Source organism: Oryctolagus cuniculus, chromosome 20 (assembly GCF_964237555.1).
Source record: "Oryctolagus cuniculus chromosome 20, mOryCun1.1, whole genome shotgun sequence".
NCBI classification, from domain to species: Eukaryota; Metazoa; Chordata; class Mammalia; order Lagomorpha; family Leporidae; genus Oryctolagus; species Oryctolagus cuniculus.
The window spans coordinates 9,705,787-9,724,825 of NC_091451.1; the positions used below are offsets into that span (position 1 = coordinate 9,705,787).

Here is a 19,039-nt window from a genome sequence, read left to right on the forward strand (position 1 = left end):
TTGGGGTAAGAGAGGCATTCTTTAATTCTCCTCCCCCACCCTCCAGGTTTGGTGTCGTTTTCAACTTCAGTTGAATGCAAGTTAACGTGTGGTATGACTCCACTGAATATGACAGGCATTTCAGTGTCCCTTCAGTAGAATCCATGGAAGAAATGGCATTTGAGAGAGGTTCTGACGGCTGAGTGGGACTGAAACAAAGGGAAAAGAACCTTTCCAGGGAAGGGAATGGCACCGGCATGCGCACTGTCAGCTCAGCAGTGAGAACAGAAGACAGAACACAAAGGACAACGCCTGGGAGGAGGAAGAACACTAAGCAAGCATGATGACTGTTTTCTTAAATTAGAAGATAAGAGGAAGATAAGGCAACAGCTTAAAGGAAAGGTAGGGTTCAAGGAAGAGATTTTATTTATTTTGTTTCGTTTCTGTTGCTCTGGGTTTTATTTTTCCTTGGGCACTAAAAAACGACATAGTGTTGAAAAGGATTATTTTTACATTCTTTCTCTGATGCTTGTCTTGCTACTGAACTGTCATTTGTTGCCAAGAGAACATAGTGTCCAGCAAATCATATCTGTTTCTATAAAAAGATCAGAAAAGAAAAACATCAAGGAGACCATTTGGTGAGACAAAACCTGTTTCTTTAAAAAGAATCTGTGTTAATTTTGAGAAACAATGTTTATCAGAAATTTTAAAAGCAGCTTTTCAAGCATATAGCATTTAGCTCATTTTGTTTTAGTAATTACAAAAATAATTTCCAAGAAAGTATTCCTACATTGGCACTATATGTGAACTTTTAGTTCACATAACCAACAAAAATGGTAAGTTATGTATAAAATCTAAATTTCTGAATGTAATAAAATATAAAAATTCCTTTAAATAAAGTTCTCTAACAAATATTATCATTATGTAGGCAAAACAAGAATATGATGTAAAATGAACAGTCTTTTAAGCAAAAAAATATTTTCAGTGGATAACAGAAAACCTCTCTATATCATTACAGAGACTGAATAATTGAAGAGCTCATTGCTTCCTCGGATTTGAATCATCCATGCCTAGTAAGGTGCTTGGTTTCTATTAAGAATGTTTGTTTAATGAATGAACAAATGTGTTTTTATAATGATTCTTCCTACCTTCCACCCTCTCCTCTCCTCTCAAAAAACTACCTAACCCAAATCTCCTGGCTCTATTTGAGGTTATTTAACTGCAGAATGAATAGTTACTATACCATTCCGATTGTAGAAAACAAAGGAGGAGCTAAGCCAGGTTGTAACTGACTTTATATTTTTTTCTCCACTAAAAACTACGAATACTATGAATGCCTTTACCATTCCATTTTGCTTTCACTAAACCAAACACATACAAACAACTACCACACTCACAAAACTATGATGCAGCTAGATCTAGATCTAATACGCAAAAGAAAATAGAACATTTTTAGGATACTTATTTCCTCTTAATTGGAAATTTTGTAGAAAGTGTATTTTACTAAAGGCATTTAGATATAGAATATGATTACTGGGGGCCAGTGCCGTGGCTCACTTGTTAATCCTCGGCCTGCGGCGCCGGCATCCCTTTATGGGAGCCAGGTTCTAATCCTGGTTGCTCCTCTTCCAGTCCAGCTCTCTGCTGTGGCCCAGGAGGGCAGTGGAGGATGGCCCAAGTGCTTGGGCCCCTGCACTCTTATGGGAGACCAGGAAGAGGCACCTGGTTTCGGATCAGCGCAGCACTGGCCGTAATGGCTTTTTGGGGAGTGAACCAATGGAAGGAAGATCTTTCTCAGTCTCTCTCATTGTCTATAACTCTACCTGTCAAATAAATTAAAAATAATAATAATATGATTACTAATAGTTCAGATCCACTAAAAGGACACAGAAATACTTACTGAATACTTACTCTATGAAGCAGGTATATCTTACCTATTCCACAGGAAAAAAAAACTGAAGCTCTCTAAAGGCAAGTAACCTTTCCAAGTTTTAAACCCTGTTCTATCAAGAGTCCACCATGTACTATACTTTTTTTTTTTAAGATTATTTATTTATTTATTTATTTGAGAGGTAGAGTTACAAACAGTGAGAGGGAGAGACAGAGGGGTCTTCCTTCCATTGGTTCACTCCCCAGATGGCTGCAATGGCCGGAGCTGCACCAATCGGGAGCCACAAGCTAGGAGCTTCTTCCGGGTCTCCCACATGGGTGCAGGGGCCCAAGGACTTGGGCCTTCTTCTACCTCTTTCCCAGGCCATAGCAGAGAGCTGGACTGGAAGAGGGGCAGCCGAGACTAGAACCAGCGCCCATATGGGACGCCAGCACCGTAGGCGGAGGATTAACCTACTGCTCCACAGAGCTGGCCCCACTATGTACTATTCTAATACAGAACTACAGAATTCATTTATTAAAAATTTAGTGGATGTTAGGCACTGTGAGGTCTAATAGAAAGTATACTACTAGAACTGACTCTACTTTCAAGCACTTAAAAACACATATTTGAATTTATACTTACGAATTTATAAGTACTGATTTATTTTTAAAATATTTTATATAGGTGCTTTATAAATGGAAGTTACTACCTAGTCCATTAACACATATCAATTTATTTTTAGCAAAAAGTTTTATTCAAAGGAGCAGGTAGGTGTGTAGTCTGGTAGTTAAGATGTCCACCTTCACAGATCAGAGTACCTGATTCATTTGCCAATTGGGAATCCTAACTCAAGTTTCTTGCTAATTCAGGCTCTTGGGGGGCAGCAATGATGGCTGCAGTGTTTGGGTTTCTGTTACCCACATGGGAAACCTGGACTGAGCTCCTGGCTCCTGGATTTGGCTCACAGCTTAAGCCCCCTGCCTAGGCCCAGTCACTTCCAGTATTTGGGGTATCTGGGTGTATGTCTCTCTGGCTCTTAAATAAAAAAAGTATAGAAAAAATTTAGCTTCAACTTTTCCATAACACATTTAGACTGATTAAAATTTTATTTGCACTGAAATACGTACTTGATTCTTTTTATACTCTCTTAGAAACTGGGTCTTCTTTTAATAACAAGCAAAAATAATTTTCTTCAAATGACATACAAATAAATGGCTTGCCTGTACGTCAACATCAACTACATACACTTTAAAATTTGGGCTAAAAAGACTATTTCAACTAAAAAGAGTAATTCTTAGCAATGTAGAACTATTCATCTAGAAAACTGACTACACTTCATTAGTCCCTCAAGTCTGATTTCACTATAACTGCCCATCCTTCCTGATACGGTTTATGCTTATGATATGAATTCCAAACGCAGTGCAGAGCAATCACAACCCTTTGCAGACTCCGCACCTGGGAACATCTGTATACGTGTCATTACTGAGCCAAGCGGTGACCCCGCATACACAAGAAGGCTGTCATGTCATTTGTTTCAGTTTTTAGAACTAACATTATCTTACACCACCCTCTCGTAAACAAACAGCATAAGAGAGTTACCTGCAGTAAAACAGTGCCCCACAGGACAAAGAAAGCAATTTATATGAGCGAGCTTAATGAACAAAGCTTTGAAGCCATTCTGGAAAGCACAGGCTTGATGGAAGTGCTAGCATTCTACCAGCTGCTGAGACAGGTGCTGCCTTCTGCTGGAGCACATTCAAAAGATTACAAATTAATCTCCAGACTGAAACCAATGGCTGCCTGTCACTCTGCCATGATCACTAGCTTAAAAAAGTCACCAAAGAAACGAAACAGGCCATCAAATACAACTTTCAAGGTCAAACACAACTCTAGATGAGTTTGGCAGCTACTTACTTACATACATCACTTTCTGGAGCTCTTTGTATTAAACTCAAAGCTGACTGCCTGGAGTCACAGGTCTCATAGTCACTCCACCCGGGAGTTTATGAGTTATCACTATTTATCGCGAAGAACTTCTGAGATAGTTGGGGGGAAATACTATGGAAATATTAAATGGCATTTTCTTTGTTAAATTTTGAAACATTTTATCATAAGCTCAGGAGAAACAGGCTTTCTACAGGAATTCTGCTTCAGATCCTATCTGCCCTTTCGTTAGAATTCATCCACACTCCCCAGCCATCGCCCCAGCACACACTCCATACATTTTTCCTACCACCATCATATCATATCCTACTTTCATTATATGAACACTGGTCAGAACACTTTAGAATTTGATAAATCCCAAAACAATGTTTCCACATCTGAGCAATTATTATAAAAATGATTCTGGAGGTTTTTAAAAATATTATGGTACAAGTTGCCAAATTATTTTAAATCCATTTAAATGCACACAAACATACAAAATGAAAACTGTACTGAAAGTTTCTTTCAATGATTTTTCATCCTTTCAATGCTTGAAACTCAAGTAACACTATCTGTTCTGCCAGGTTTTAAAGTTGCTTTCATTCGACTGTACATGCCTGTGACCTCCACAATGACCTCTACCAAAGCAGTTGTGCACTTCACTGTGGTGCAAATCCTCACAGACAAGTTGAACCTGTTCTTTTTGGCACTCAGCCCTTGTGCCGAACACACAGCTGAGATTTATTATAAAAGGGGGAACTAAGGGGCATTATTTCACAACATTTATCCTTCACATATAGCCAACTATAATCTTTTACAACCTTTGAGAGCTCTTAAATAAACAGATCTTCTCTTAATTGCACAGAGTTTCTTATTTGTCACCAATCATAGAGCATATGGAAGATTCATTTTACACTAGAAAAGGCTAACACACAAAGCATGTGTAAAATTATAAAAATTACTCTTTTCTTAATAGTTATTCAAAAATAGTAACAGCTTTAATCCTCAGACCTGAGGATAATTAATTACCTAATTCACTGTGAATGCAGTAAAATAATAAAAATCTGTCTTCAAGGATCTGCACTTCAAGAAGACAGTCTTAAAAAGTCTTCCTAAAGCTCTCTAACAGGTATTTTTTTAAACACTTTAGAAAACATTAACCCTTATTTTACAGTGTTTTCTGTTTTCTTTTTAATTCCAAAGTCCAAGTTTAATTCAGCCTTTCTCAGAGCATTTGTAAATCATGTTCCAATATAACAATTTTGAACTAGACTCATATACAAGACTGCTGCTGGCTACTTCCTCTATTCAATTGATTTGATACCCTGGGGGAAGGAGGAATTTCAAGAGTTCTAAGAAGTATCTTTAATGACAGGAATTACCACACCATTTAAATTAATTCTTCAGGATTTGCTAATTGATCTACCATCAAGAACTGCCTTGTGGAAAATGAAGGACCTAAGACAGCCTCAAAAGTATTCTATCCTGAAAATCAGATCCAAACTAGCTTATCAGCTAACTGCTCAACATTAAGTATACTGAGATATGTTGATTCAAGTGAATATTTCCTTGCTCTAAATTCTTCTAAATTTTTACACTAATATTAAGTGTACAAACAATTGGCAAAAAATGCCTGTAGATCTTTTCCCAATGGATTTTTTAAATGATTGACTATTAAATGAATTCTTAATGGTAATAATATATAACACTGTGTAAGAATTAGAGATTCAACAGTGAGCAAAGCAGACATGCTCATAAAATCAAATATACATTATCCTGATTTAAATATAAAGTTATTTTAGTAAACTTAACATTTTAAGCAATAAAACCATATTGTTCTAGTTCAAAGAAAGAATGTTTCAAATAATTTATAGCCCCAATACTTTCTCCATCTACCTAGGAACTACATGTGGAAGTTTATGAGTTTGAACTTTTTTTTATTCATCACTACATCAGAAAACACTCATTCTTACGATATACAGTCATTCAGAAAAAGACTACCAAATTTTACACATTTGGAAGGTGTGCCATCTTTAAACAGATATAATTTACATGTAAGAAAATTGCTGACCAGTTATATTCACAATATAAATCTGTACTACAAACTAAAAATATTGATCAAATATGTAAAAAATGTCTAAAGACTTAAATTCACAATATATTATCACAATATGTCAACACTGGTGGTATTTTTAAATGCTTGAAGCCAATAATTCACTTTGAAATAAATGTGCTTAAAGATTTTCATAACATCCAAAACTATGTTTGATGAAGTCACAAGATAACTACAGGTTAACCTCCAAGAAATTTAAAACAGCTGTAAGAACAATTTTAGCCCCTCTTTATTTTCATTCTTCGCACCATATACCTTCTTCCTAGCAAGAACACAACCATATGCTCGCTCATTCTGGAACTCCCCACATTATATTTGCCCTTAGAATAATGCAACGTTGGGGCCTGTGCTGTGGCTCAGCGGGTTAACGCCCTGGCCTGAAGCGCCGGCATCCCTTATGGGTGCTGGTTCTAGACCCCACTGCTCCTCTTCTGATCCAGCTCTCTGCTATGGCCTGGGAAAGCAGTAGAAGATGGCCCAACTCCTTGGGCCTGTGCAATCTCATGGGCGACCTGGAAGAAGCTCCTGGCTCCTGGCTTCAGATCGGCACAGCTCTGGCTGTTGTGGCCAATTGGGGAGTGAACCAGCGATGAAAGACCTTGCTCGCTCGCTCTCTCTCTCTGCCTCTCCTCTCTATGTAAAAATTGGACTTTCAAATAAATAAAGAAATCTTTGGAAAAAAAAAAAAAAGAAGAAGAAGAACAATACAATGTTAAAAGCATGGGTGGTAGAGTCCAGAGAGTTGAATACCAGCGCTACCTTGAGGAAGTTTTTATTTATTTAAAAAGGTCTTACTCTAGCCCAAGTTTCACATGTATGTAAAAGGATCAAATAACATATTTTAAAGACACTACCAATTACTTAGGAACACTACATCATCATCATCATCATCATCATCATCATAGTATCAGGTGAAAGGGGAAGAAGTTACTTAACACCACATGAGATAAAATCACTATAGGCTATCATCAACATATTAAAGACAATCTTCCAAAAGTTGATTTGTAAGTTAGAACTGGACACCTTCCTTCAGAGACAATGCTATATATAAATGATGGCACAATCCCAGACTAACAATATATAAAACACAGTAATTATCTTATAGTCTCAGTCTCTGTGAACAGTGGAGAGAAAACAAAGTTTACCTTTAGGGAAAAATTTGAAATTTCTTAAATTTTAGTTTTTTGTTTTCCAGTGCAGTACCTAGTATCTTTCCCAGGTATTTCATGTCTCCACAACACCATAAAAGCTCCTAATTGGAAACATTCCACTGGTGTCTACTACAAAACCTAACACGCTTCCTAATCTCAAGTCACCAATGCGCATCTACCACAATCAAAACATTTCTGATTCAGGAAGGTGTTAGGAGGAAAGAAATTGAATTGCATGATTTTACTTAGCAAACATCTGGTTTTTATTATATCACTATTGCTTTTAAAAAGAACATTTGTAAAACATTTTTTCTTGAACAAAATACAAGGCAGTAGATGCCTTTAACAACACAGAAAGAACTACTCACAATTTTATATTTTACTGTTTTTGTATTTTTAATAAGTGTCAACAGAGATTATTTGGATCAAATTTTTCACCTGCATCACTCCCTACATAAAAAACAGATGATCAGAAAGCACTAACATTCTTCACAATGACTCAACTGAAGTAGCATCAGGAATTCCATATGAAAACTGAGGATACAGACACCCTGGATAATTTTAGTACCTATAAATAACAAAGTTCAGGTAATTTCAGAATTAGACCGGATATTAAAGATCATCTATAGTTTTACTGACCCTGAATTTTTAAATCCCCTCTTCGATATCCTTTTCTATGGCTAAACACCTCATAAGATAGCAAGATAGGGGCCAGCGCTGTGGTGAAACAGGTTGAGTCCCCTCCCCCGCTGCCTGCAACACCTGCATCCCACGGGGTGCAGGCTGGGGTCCCAGCTGCTCCATTTCCCATCCAGTTCCCTTCTGGTGTCCTGGGAAGGGCAGTAGAGGATGGCCCAAATGGGAGACAAAGATGAAGCTCCTGGCTCCTGGCTTCAGCCTGGCCTAGCTCTACCTGTTACAGCCATCTGGGGAGTGAACCAGCGGATGGAAAGATCTCTCTTCTCTCTCTAACTTTGTCTTTCAAATAAATAAAATAAATCTTAAAAAAAAAGTGGGGGGGCAAGACAACAGAGTTTATAGACACATCTGACTCTCCCAATAAATCCATTAAAGGATACACCTTAAATAAATAAAAGATGAAATCTCTATGACACAGACAAAATTCTACATACTCATTAATGCACACAAACCACATTTGTCTCACAACTAGAACTTCTCTTCATATTCCCTCCATCATTAAGACTCTCTACAGGGTCCGGCGCTGTGGCACAATGGGTTAACACCCTGGCCTGAAGCGCCAGCATCCCATATGGGCACCAGTTCGAGACCCAGCTGCTCCACTTCTGATCCGGCTCTCTGCTATGGCCTGAGAAAGCAGTAGAAGATGGCCCAAGTCCTTGGGCCCCTGCACCCACGTGGGAGACCTGGAAGAAGCTCCTTGCTCCTGGCTTCAGATCGGTGCAGCTCCAGCCGTTGCAGCCAACTGGGGAGTGAACCATCGGATGGAAGACCTCTCTCTCTCTGCCTCTCCTTCCTCAGTGTCACTCTGACTTTCAAATAAATAAATAAAAATCTTAAAAAAAAAAAAGACTCCCTACAATACATAATTCCTATAAAAGACAGTTATGCCCTTGTTGAGAAAAAAAGGAGCAGACATCAGTCATCATGAAGAAGTACAAATTTGTAAATATTTAGGCAGCTTCATTAACTACAGTATTTTAATCAAGAAAGTGCCATGTTGTTTGTTAACTGTGAGTTCATGCAAGCCTTTGACTGACTCTACATTCTTGACTTCTGATCTGTTATTCCATCTGATGGTCAGACAAATGTTTGCTATGCATGTATTCACCAGACAGAAATTCCAATAAAATGAGAATCCAAAAATGGAATGGAGTTATATTTAGGGTTTCTATTATATGCAAAATATGATCACTCTTTAAGTCATCCTTTAATGATTTAAAAAGTCATTAATATTTTTAAGAGATTGTATCATACTGTCCTATTAGTTTACTTATTACTTAGAACAGATCATTGTCCCTTTGTCTTTAGACTGCTTACAATTTTGGCAGATTCTATATCTGCTTTTAAGATTTACCTTATGTTTGCTGTTAGTGGTTTAAGTTAATCTACCATGTTTTCTATGAAGGAATACTAATGGGTTAAATCTGGGAAACAGCGTACCTTTATAATTGATAGAATCTAAAATTATTCAAATAATCTTGTGTGAGCATTTCATTATATCCTTAAATTCTCAAAAATAACACATTGCAACATATAGTCCAAATATGAAAAAGGTTATTTGCTCAGGTCCTATTAGCAAGAACTGAACCCACCCAGTCTCATATCAAAGCCCTTATCATTGCCACACTGCTACCCTGCCTAACTCTTGTAAAAAATCAAAATAAGAAAAATCTCTTGGTTGTACCATCAAGCAGGATCCTACAACTACTCCCCTTTACTTCTCATTCTCAACTCAAACATTCCTGTTGGGAAAGTGCAAGTTGCTATTATGTAGAGCACAGGGAAACAGGTTGATTATCTTTGGTAAAATCAGTGGAACTCTGCTAGAACTGCTTAACAGCAATGATAAAAGGTGCAGCATTACTTATGATTTCAAAGATAAGAGGCCTGTATCAGAAATAAATTTACTATCTAATTTCCAAAACTAAAAACAATCTAGAAATAAAGACAATTTCACAGAGCCGTATCACTACCAATAATCCTCATTTAACAAACTATGCACAAGAACAGTGTAGGAGCTCCCACCAAAAATAATGTAGCTGGTTTAAGGTCCAACATTACTTTATCAAATTCTTTTTTAATTTAAAAAAAATTTTTTTTAAATTTTTTGACAGGCAGAGTGGACAGTGAGAGAGAGAGACAGAGAGAAAGGTCTTCCTTTGCCGTTGGTTCACCCTCCAATGGCCGCCGCGGTCGGCGCACCGCACTGATCCGATGGCAGGAGCCAGGTGCTTCTCCTGGTCTCCCATGGGGTACAGGGTCCAAGCACTTGGGCCATCCTCCACTGCACTCCCGGGCCACAGCAGAGAGCTGGCCTGGAAGAGGGGCAACCGGGACAGAATCCGGCGCCCTGACCGGGACTAGAACCTGGGGTGCCGGCGCCACAAGGCGGAGGATTAGCCTAGTGAGCTGCAGCGCCGGGCATCAAATTCTTTACTGGTCTTTCACCTATTTTGCATGTTTAACTCAAGGGATACTATGGTACAATGGGAAAATAATTAAACTAAGAATCTGAAGGCTTCTAGTCTCATTCTGAATTTCACTGTCCTCTTGTGATTAGTGAACATATCAGTAAAAAAGAAGGAAAACATTAATAATATCCATGCTGCATATTTATATGCAAGTTCATTCAATATTATAAATATTATAATCAATACTGTATATTCTTTAGATTTTAACACTATTACAGACATTAAAAAATCTAGAGCCACACGTAGTTCAAATACCTCACTGTAGGAGTATGCTAAAGTTCATTATCATTAGTAACACTGATTTTTAGAGAAGACTATAACTCAACAAGACTATGACTACTCAGGAAGCTTTGAATGACTGCTGTCATTTATTTGCATTAACTGTACCATTCAGGTTAAATTGATGTTCACGATCCTCCAAATATATTATCAAAATATGACCTGAGAGAAAGAACCGTTATTTATGTTATGAAAAAGTAAGCCCCAGAAATGAAAAGTTCCAGCAAAATAATCTATAACTGTGTTTATATTACATGAATGATATGCTGTTTCTCCAAAATACCATGTAAAAAGTCAGTAACTCTGAAATGTGTAAAGTATTTCCATGTGCTTAGTAAGAAAACTATCCAAAACAAACAATCCTTAAGAAAGTTCTTATTATTTTATTTCCCTACCATCTGTTTTTGTCTTTTTTTTAATTCCACTCACCTTCTTTCTTTCAGTTGCCTGCCTATTGCTCATAGTAACACTTCTAAAAGAATAAGGCAGCAAAATTAGATACCCAGCTGGGAACTTGTACCAGATATTACTTGGCAATGACACAGTCCAGAGTTAAATATTTATGTGCATCAGCTTCTAAAGAGACTAATAATACATGTCTCAATGTAAATACTATTCTATAGTACCTTTTACCTATGCTTAAAGATTATCATTCAATACTCACCAAAAGGAAAACATGTTTAATTAAGATCATACACACATACATATATATATAGGCTTATAACTACTATAAGCCTTATTTTTATATATTTGTTTTTATCTTATATATATAAGTATACAGAAAATGTGTATATAGGTGCATGTGTAGGAAATGCCATTAGGAAGGATAAAAATCTGACAGTATGTAATGCCCCAATATAAAATATAATTTAAAAATTAGCACAACATAAGGGTATTTCAAAGAGTTTGTAGAAAAATAAAATCAAGATGTTTGGTGCAAAAAATTTTTGCAGTTTTATTCATAATGTGCATTTTCATGAACTTCTAGAAGCCCCCTTGTATGCATGATTTCCAATTTTTTTGTACCAGAATAAACTTATCTTTTTAATTTTATTTTCTATGAACTTTTTGGAGTACCACTGTATTACCACTTTTCACTAACAAAACAGCCCAGGTAGGCCCTCTTCAAAGAGGTATTACTCAGTTACCTGGCTGTACTAAAACAGGACAGCCTCTATCACTAGAGACAAAGAAAAACATATCCTCATGAGGACATAACAATTAAAACATAAACACACCTAAAAAGAAGTCCCAAATACATGAAGCAAAAAATGGACAGAATTGAGAAACAGACAATTCAAAAATAAACATCAGAGATTCCAATACCACACTTTCAGTAACTGACAGACGACACAGAAAAGAGATACAGAAGATTTAAACACCATCAATTAACATGATATAATTAATATCTAACAGACACTCTGTAAAACAACAAAGTATGATTTCCAGTATACATGAAACTTTCTATCCAATAGAAAATATATATGTCCAGAAAATAAGTATCAACAAACTTAAAAATACTGAGATTATACCAAGTATGCTCTCCAACCACAATAAAACTGAATTAAAAATCAAGAGTTGAAAATTTTGGAATCCATGAATATTAGGAAATTCTAAATAACCAATAGTAAAACAAACCACAATAGAAATTAGACAACATTTTCAACATAAAATAAAAACATACCGTATTTATGCAGCTCAAGAATGCACAAAAGGACGTGCAGTTTAAGTGTCTGTATTAGAAAAGAATATCTTGGGGCCAGCGTTGTGGCATAGCAGGTAAAGCATCTGCCTGTAATGCTGGCATCTCATATGGGCACTGGTTCAAGTTCCCAGCTGTTCCATTTCAGATCTAACTCCCTGCTAGTGTGCTTGGGAAAGCAGCAGCATATGGCCCAAGTCCTTTGGCCCCTTACACCCACGTGGGAGACCAGGAAGAAGCTTCTGGCTCCTGGCTCTGGACCAGCCCAGCTCCAGCTGTTGTGGCCATTTGGGGAGTGAATCAGCTGATGGAAAACCTCTCTTTCTCCTCCCCTTCCCTCTCTGTAAACTCTGCCTTTCTAAAACAGAAAAGAACATTTCAAATAATCTAAATTTTCTAAATTTTGACCTTAAACAATTAGAAAAAGAGCAAAGTAAACTCAGTTAATTGGAAGGAAGACTATGACAAATATTAAAAAGTGAATAAAACAGAAAATAGATAAACAACAAAGAAAACTCATTAAAACCAAGGCTGGTTATTTGAAATAATCAGCAAAGCTGCCACACCACTAAAATGAATGACCAAGGGGAAAAGAGAGGACACAAAACTACCTAAATAAAAAATGAAAAAGAGAACACCCTCTTGGCCTACAGAAATTCAACTTAGATAACACTGACCAATTCCTAATGAAGACTCAAATTACTTCATTAAGGAATAAAGAGAAGGGTGGGGGGGAAAGGTAAGGAAGTGTCTGAATGTACCTATAGTAAGAAAAGAAATCACAACACTAATTTGAAATCCTTCCATTAAGAAGGCAAAACAAGACAGAAAAACTGGTGAATTCTATTTAAAATTTCAAAAAGAAATAACATCAATCCTTCACATGTTCTTCCAGAAAATGGAAAAGGAAATAAAGCCAAAGAAAACCATGTTATAACATGGAAAAAGCATTAAAAACATTATGCTAAGTCAAAGAAGCTGGACTCCAGCCTACATATTCTATGATTCCATTAATAGGAAATGTGGCAGGGAAACTCTATAAAGACAGAAAGCAGAAAGGGCTGGGAATGCAAGCAGGAATTAACTGCCAACTGTCACAATGGATGCTTTCAGGCTGATAAGACTAAAATCTATCATAAACCTGCATCGTGGCTGCATAGCACTTTACATCTTTTTATTATTAATAAAATCATCATTACATCATTAGCCTCCAACAACTCCCTCCTCATTTTCTCTCACAAGCATTTTTAAACTAACATATATTCTACTCATCTTGGCATCTTTTTCTCAAACAGCAAGTATCAGTGCAATGTAAAACAGAAAAACAATTTTTAAGAAATGAATTAAAGCAAAACCTGGCTCTTTGACCTGAGAAAATTGAAAATCCTCTGACCAGACTGATCAGTGAAAAACTATAAATTACCAAACTCAGAAAGGAAAGAAGGAACATTACTGCTAGAGATCCTACAGGATGCTAAGTTTGCAAAGATCATAGATGTTTGGCTGGGTAAGTGCAGTAAGTCCATTTCTGACCTAACAACACTTACAATTTGCAGTGAGTTTATCAGGACATAACCACATTCTAAAGCTAAGGAGCACCTGTATTTGTTCCCTCTGTTGTCTGGCATATAGCTCTAAATCCCTTGAAGTCTCTTATGTGATAAATGTCTTTTCTTACAACAGGGTGACTGATGGCTGACCCTGGACAGCAACAGCATCAGCTGACTGCCAGAGCAACAAACTAAACAGAACACTGACACTTTCACCTTCACCGACTGACGTCCTGGGAGAGGAGAATGGCTAACAATTAAGTCAACCACTGACCATACCTAAGTAATGAGGCCTCCAGAAAACAACCAAAAGGACAGTGTCTGGAAGCTCCTGGGTTGCAGAAAACATGGAGGTGTGTCAGGACAGTGGGCTGCTGTTATGATGTATCACTGTCATGATTCCTGTAAATAAGTTAGCATTTTAATTATGACCAATATTACCATGCTTTTACAGAACAAACTCCATTTTGAGGCTTTTATTTTACAACAGAAGGTGTAACTGAGCCAAGTGGCTGGCTTTCAGTCACCTTACACCAGATGATGGACAGCCATACAGTCAGCTATGTATCAGTATGCAAATGGAATGGTGGGTATCTGGGTCTTTTCCCTCCAAGGTTGACATCTGAAAGCTGAGATAATATGCCTTTTGGGACTATAAATAGCTGTACCTTCAGGTTGCCACTTGAGCCACATCTCACTGCCTCCATTCTTTGCAAATATTCACTTTGAGTTGGTATCAAGTGCTAGAGGCTCTGTGGAGTGAACAAGACCTTTAAGTCACTGCTAATGACTTCATGGCTATCCACACCAGTTCCAGTGTCACCCTGCAGAAATTAACCTCCCAGACCCTTGGACTGCTTCTTCCCTGGACTCACAATGTTTGGTTCATTACAAGAACTGTGTGCTCCTGTGTTCACTTTTACCTGATTTTTCATATATTCTTTATCTTAGTTTTGCTTATTCTGCTTTTGTGTCTATTTCAATAAACTGACTAATTCATGACTAGCTTTGATTCACTTGACTTGTCATTTGATTAGAAAATAAAGAGCCTGACCTCTTAGAGAAATTAGAATTGAGGCTAAGGGCCAGCGTTGTGGCATAGCAAGTTGAACTGCCACCTATAGCACCAGCATCCATAGGGGTGCCGGTTTGAGTCCTGGCTGCTCCACTTCCAATCCAGCTCCATGCTAACGGCCGGGAAAACAAAAGATGGCCCTAGTGCTTGAGCCCCTGCCACCCATGTGGGAGACACAGATGAAGCTCCTGATTCCTGGCTTCAACCTGGCTCAACCCTAGCAGTTACAATCATTTGGGGAGTGAACCAGTGGATGGAAGAATGCCCTCTGTCTCTCCTTTTCTCTCTGTAACTTTGCCTTTCAAATAAATAAGTCTTAAAAAGGGAAAGAAAAAAAAAAAAGAATTAAGGTTAAAATCATCACCAGGTAGCACAGAACCTATTTTTGTCACATTGCACACTTGCCCAGAGAGGACATGGAAGCTCCATATTCCCTGCTACACACAGTGCCCTATGAATCTCTCCACTTTGCTGGTCATGTGTATCCTTCACAATATCCTTTCTAGTAAGCGGGTAGCAAACCTGAGCGTCTCCCTGAGTTCTTTGTGCCACTCTAGCAAATGACTGACCAGAGGAAGGGGTCATGGAAACCTCTCATCTATAGCCAGCTGATCAGAAGCACAGGTAACACTGGGGCTTCTGACTGGTGTCTGAAGGTGGGGGTGGGGGTAGGGAATTCTGGAACTGAGCCCTTAACCTTCTGGATCTACATTCACGCCATTTAGTGTTTGAATTGGGTTAAATGATGGGACATCTAGTCAATATCTGATGGAGAACTGCTCAATGTTAGTGGAAACACACACACACACAAATTTTGGCTACCAGAGGTATTCTATTTCAAGTGTACATAATAGGAGAAAATAGCTGTTTTTCCCATTATATATGGTAGACCACGTATAAAACATGTGATAAAAAATATGCTGTATAAAATATACAGCTAAGAGTCACAAACCCTACTATCAAGTGCAAGTCATTCCATGTTATAGTTTTTACTTATATCTGTACCCGTTTACCCTTAACTTTTATGATGGGCCAGATATCATAAGAATTTTATATAATTACTTCATAAAATATTCAATGACCCTGTAACATCGGCACAATCTTCTTAAGAGCTGAGTAAATTAAGGCTTAAAGAGTTTAAGTGATCGTACAAGGTCATACAGCTAAATATATACAGATGCTCCTTAACTTAGGATGGTGTTATACCCGCCTATATCCATCAAAAATTGAAAATATTGTAAGCGAAAAATGTGTTCAGGAACAGGTATTCTGGTGCAGAGGGTTTAACTGCCTCTTGGAATGCCCACACTCCATCATTAGAGTGTCTGGTTCTGGTCCCTGCTGCCCCACCCTTCTGATCCTACTTCCTGTAAATGTGCCTGGAAGGCAGCAGACCATAGCTCAAGTACTCAGGTTCTTGTCACCCATGTTGGAGACCCAGAGGGAGTTCCTGGTCCTTGGGCTTGACCTGGCCTGGCCCTAGTTGTTGTAAGCATTTGGGAAGTGGGGGCATCTGGGAAATGAACCAGCAGATGAAAGATCTGTCTTTCCCTCTCTGTTCACTCTGCCTTTGAAATAAGGAAATGAATTATTTTTTAAAATGTGTTTAATATACTCCATCTACAAACACCAAAATGTAGCAAACAGGATAGTACAGGCCGTTCCCCCTCATGATCACAACTGTAGGGAAACTGCATCTTGCCGCCGCCGCTCAACATCACAAGAAGATATCATACCATATATCATCAGCCAAGAAAGAAACCATCAAACTTTGATAGCTTATATTAAATTCATGTTGCTTTTACACTATCATAAAGACAAAACTTATACATCAAACCATCATTAAGTCAAGGACTAGTTACATGTAATAGAATAGTCACAATTCAAACTTATAATACATCAACCTATTTTGAACAATTCTCAAAATAGCAAAAATCAAATTTGCAATTTTGAGGGGCTATTCATTTTATAAAAGGCTAACTTTAGGACATATTAAAGTATTCACCTTAGAATTATCTTATTTGTAACAACTATTTCATTTAAATTCTCGTTAAATCAAACATACATACATATAACCCTTTCAGAGATTTCAAAGGTGAAAATTCCAATATACCACAACGGCACTGAAATAACATAAAATAACTGGAGATGCTTAAATGCTAAGAAAAAGTAATCACCTCATAATGACCAGCTAATGAGATGGCTTAATCATTTCTCTGTGGATCTTATAAAGATGTAAGGACTGATAAGACTGTTACTAACTTAACTTGCACTTCAAAACACATTTACAGACTAAAACATATTTTTATTCTTTTTTTTTTTTTTATTTGACAGGTAGAGTTATAGACAGAGAGAGACAGAGAGAAAGGTCTTCCTTCAATTGGTTCACCCCCCAAATGGCTGCTACGGCCGGCGCTGTGCTGATTCGAAGCTAAGAGCAGGGTGTTTCCTACTGGTCTCCCATGTGGGTGCAGGGACCCAAGCACCTGGGCCATCCTCTGCTGTCCTCCCGGGCCACAGCAGAGAGCTGGACTGGAAGAGGAGCAACCGGGACTAGAACCCAGGGTGCCGGCGCCGCAGGCAGAGGATTAGCCAAGTGAGCCACGGCGCCAGCCAAAACATATTTTTATTCTAATACTCCATAGGCTAATACTATTAGCATTTTTATAAGACTTAATAAAGGACATCTGATTTTTTCAAATGCTACACCTTGATTTACTATCAAAGAGCAAATTATATATTAACAATAGAATTAATAAGTCAAGCTCTGCTCTTTATTTTTCAAGCAAAATGGTACAGCACTTATATTGCTTGGGACAAATTAATGGTTTTATAAAACATAACTGCTGGCTTTATATTATTTCTATTTTCTTACTTTATATACAAATGAGTATTAAATTTTTATAATACATTTTGAACATTGAGATAAATCTTCCAATGAGTTCAGAAGAATAAGTAATATCTGAAGCAAATAGTTAAGTACTATTTTTTGTACTCAGAAAAGCAGATTTATATGACAAATGAGCACTCTAGCTCTTTCTGATTCTCCCACAGACACTATGAACTAAAATTTAAAGACATTAATGTTAAACATTCAACAGCTTTCCCCTTTGGTAATGTATGGCTCGTGCCCCATACTACTCCCCAACAACCAACCATAAAGGGTCAAAAGTTACAACTAAAACAATTCCCAGGTTATCTTATGGCTCATTTATTCCCAGCTGGCATGCAAATAAGGTTTAGAAACACTATCAAGTCTAAAGAAATACTAAATTCTTAGCTTAGATTCTGTTTCCAAGTTTCTGAAATGACCAGTGTCTTTGCTTGTTATCGAAAAGCTGATTTTAGTTACCTATGAGTCTTTGTTGTGTAGATATTAGTGACAAATGAATGGAGAAGAAAAATTGTGTTTCTGTTTTTGAGATCTATTCACTGGCTTAACTAAGAATGATAAAATCAAAAATAGCTTTATTGATAATGGTGGGAAAAAATAAATTAGAACTGTTTGCAAAATGATGAGGAAATAAGAGATCATAGAATTTATTAGTGAGATCCAAACAAATCAGATTAAAATAACTAACACCCAGCCAACAAAGTTGCAATCCTCATTTTAAGAGTTCAAAAAGCCATCACCACAGAGAAAGCACAAATATACATAAAATGAGGTTTTTCCTATTCAGACATAAAACAGTGCTTAAATGGAAGTCTTAGACACTGGATTGACAATTTTTTACATAAATAATTTTTCTAGGACTCTACCGCACACAGAGTTTAATTCCTAGAAAATATATTCAAAAAATACATACATAGAAATATATTTCAAAAATTTTTTATTTCAAAAATAACATGTTATTTGTATTACTGTAGGACTATAACTAAAATATATTCACTTTCTCATTTCATAGTCATGATTTTATGCCTATATTTTTCTAAAGATAGCTTTTTTTTTAAAAGATTGATTTATTTGAAAGGTAGAGTTACAGAGAGAGGGAGAGACACAGAGAGATCTTCCATCCATTGTTGCACATTCCAAATGGCCATAACACCCGGACCTGGTCCAGTCCAAAGCCAGGAACCTAGAACTCCACCAGGTCTCCCACGTGGGAGGCAGGGGCCTAAATACTTGGGCCATCGTTCACTGCTTTCCCAGGGGCATTTCAGGAAGCTGGATCATAAGGGGAAGAGCCAGGACTTAAACCAGCACTGACATAGGATGCCAAC

General features: G+C 37.4%; 1 protein-coding gene and 1 long non-coding RNA gene across 2 annotated transcripts in view; one reads left to right on the forward strand and one right to left on the reverse strand.

Moving 5' to 3' along the window:
• Positions 1–19,039, reverse strand: part of MNAT1 (MNAT1 component of CDK activating kinase) — a 224,839-nt gene that overhangs the window by 90,404 nt on the left and 115,396 nt on the right. The gene's annotated exons all lie outside the window — the stretch shown is intronic.
• On the forward strand, positions 45–14,748 carry LOC103351645 (uncharacterized). The gene is made up of 3 exons (XR_519378.4): positions 45–381; positions 998–1,052; positions 13,877–14,748. It is a non-coding gene; the product is annotated as an uncharacterized lncRNA (long non-coding RNA).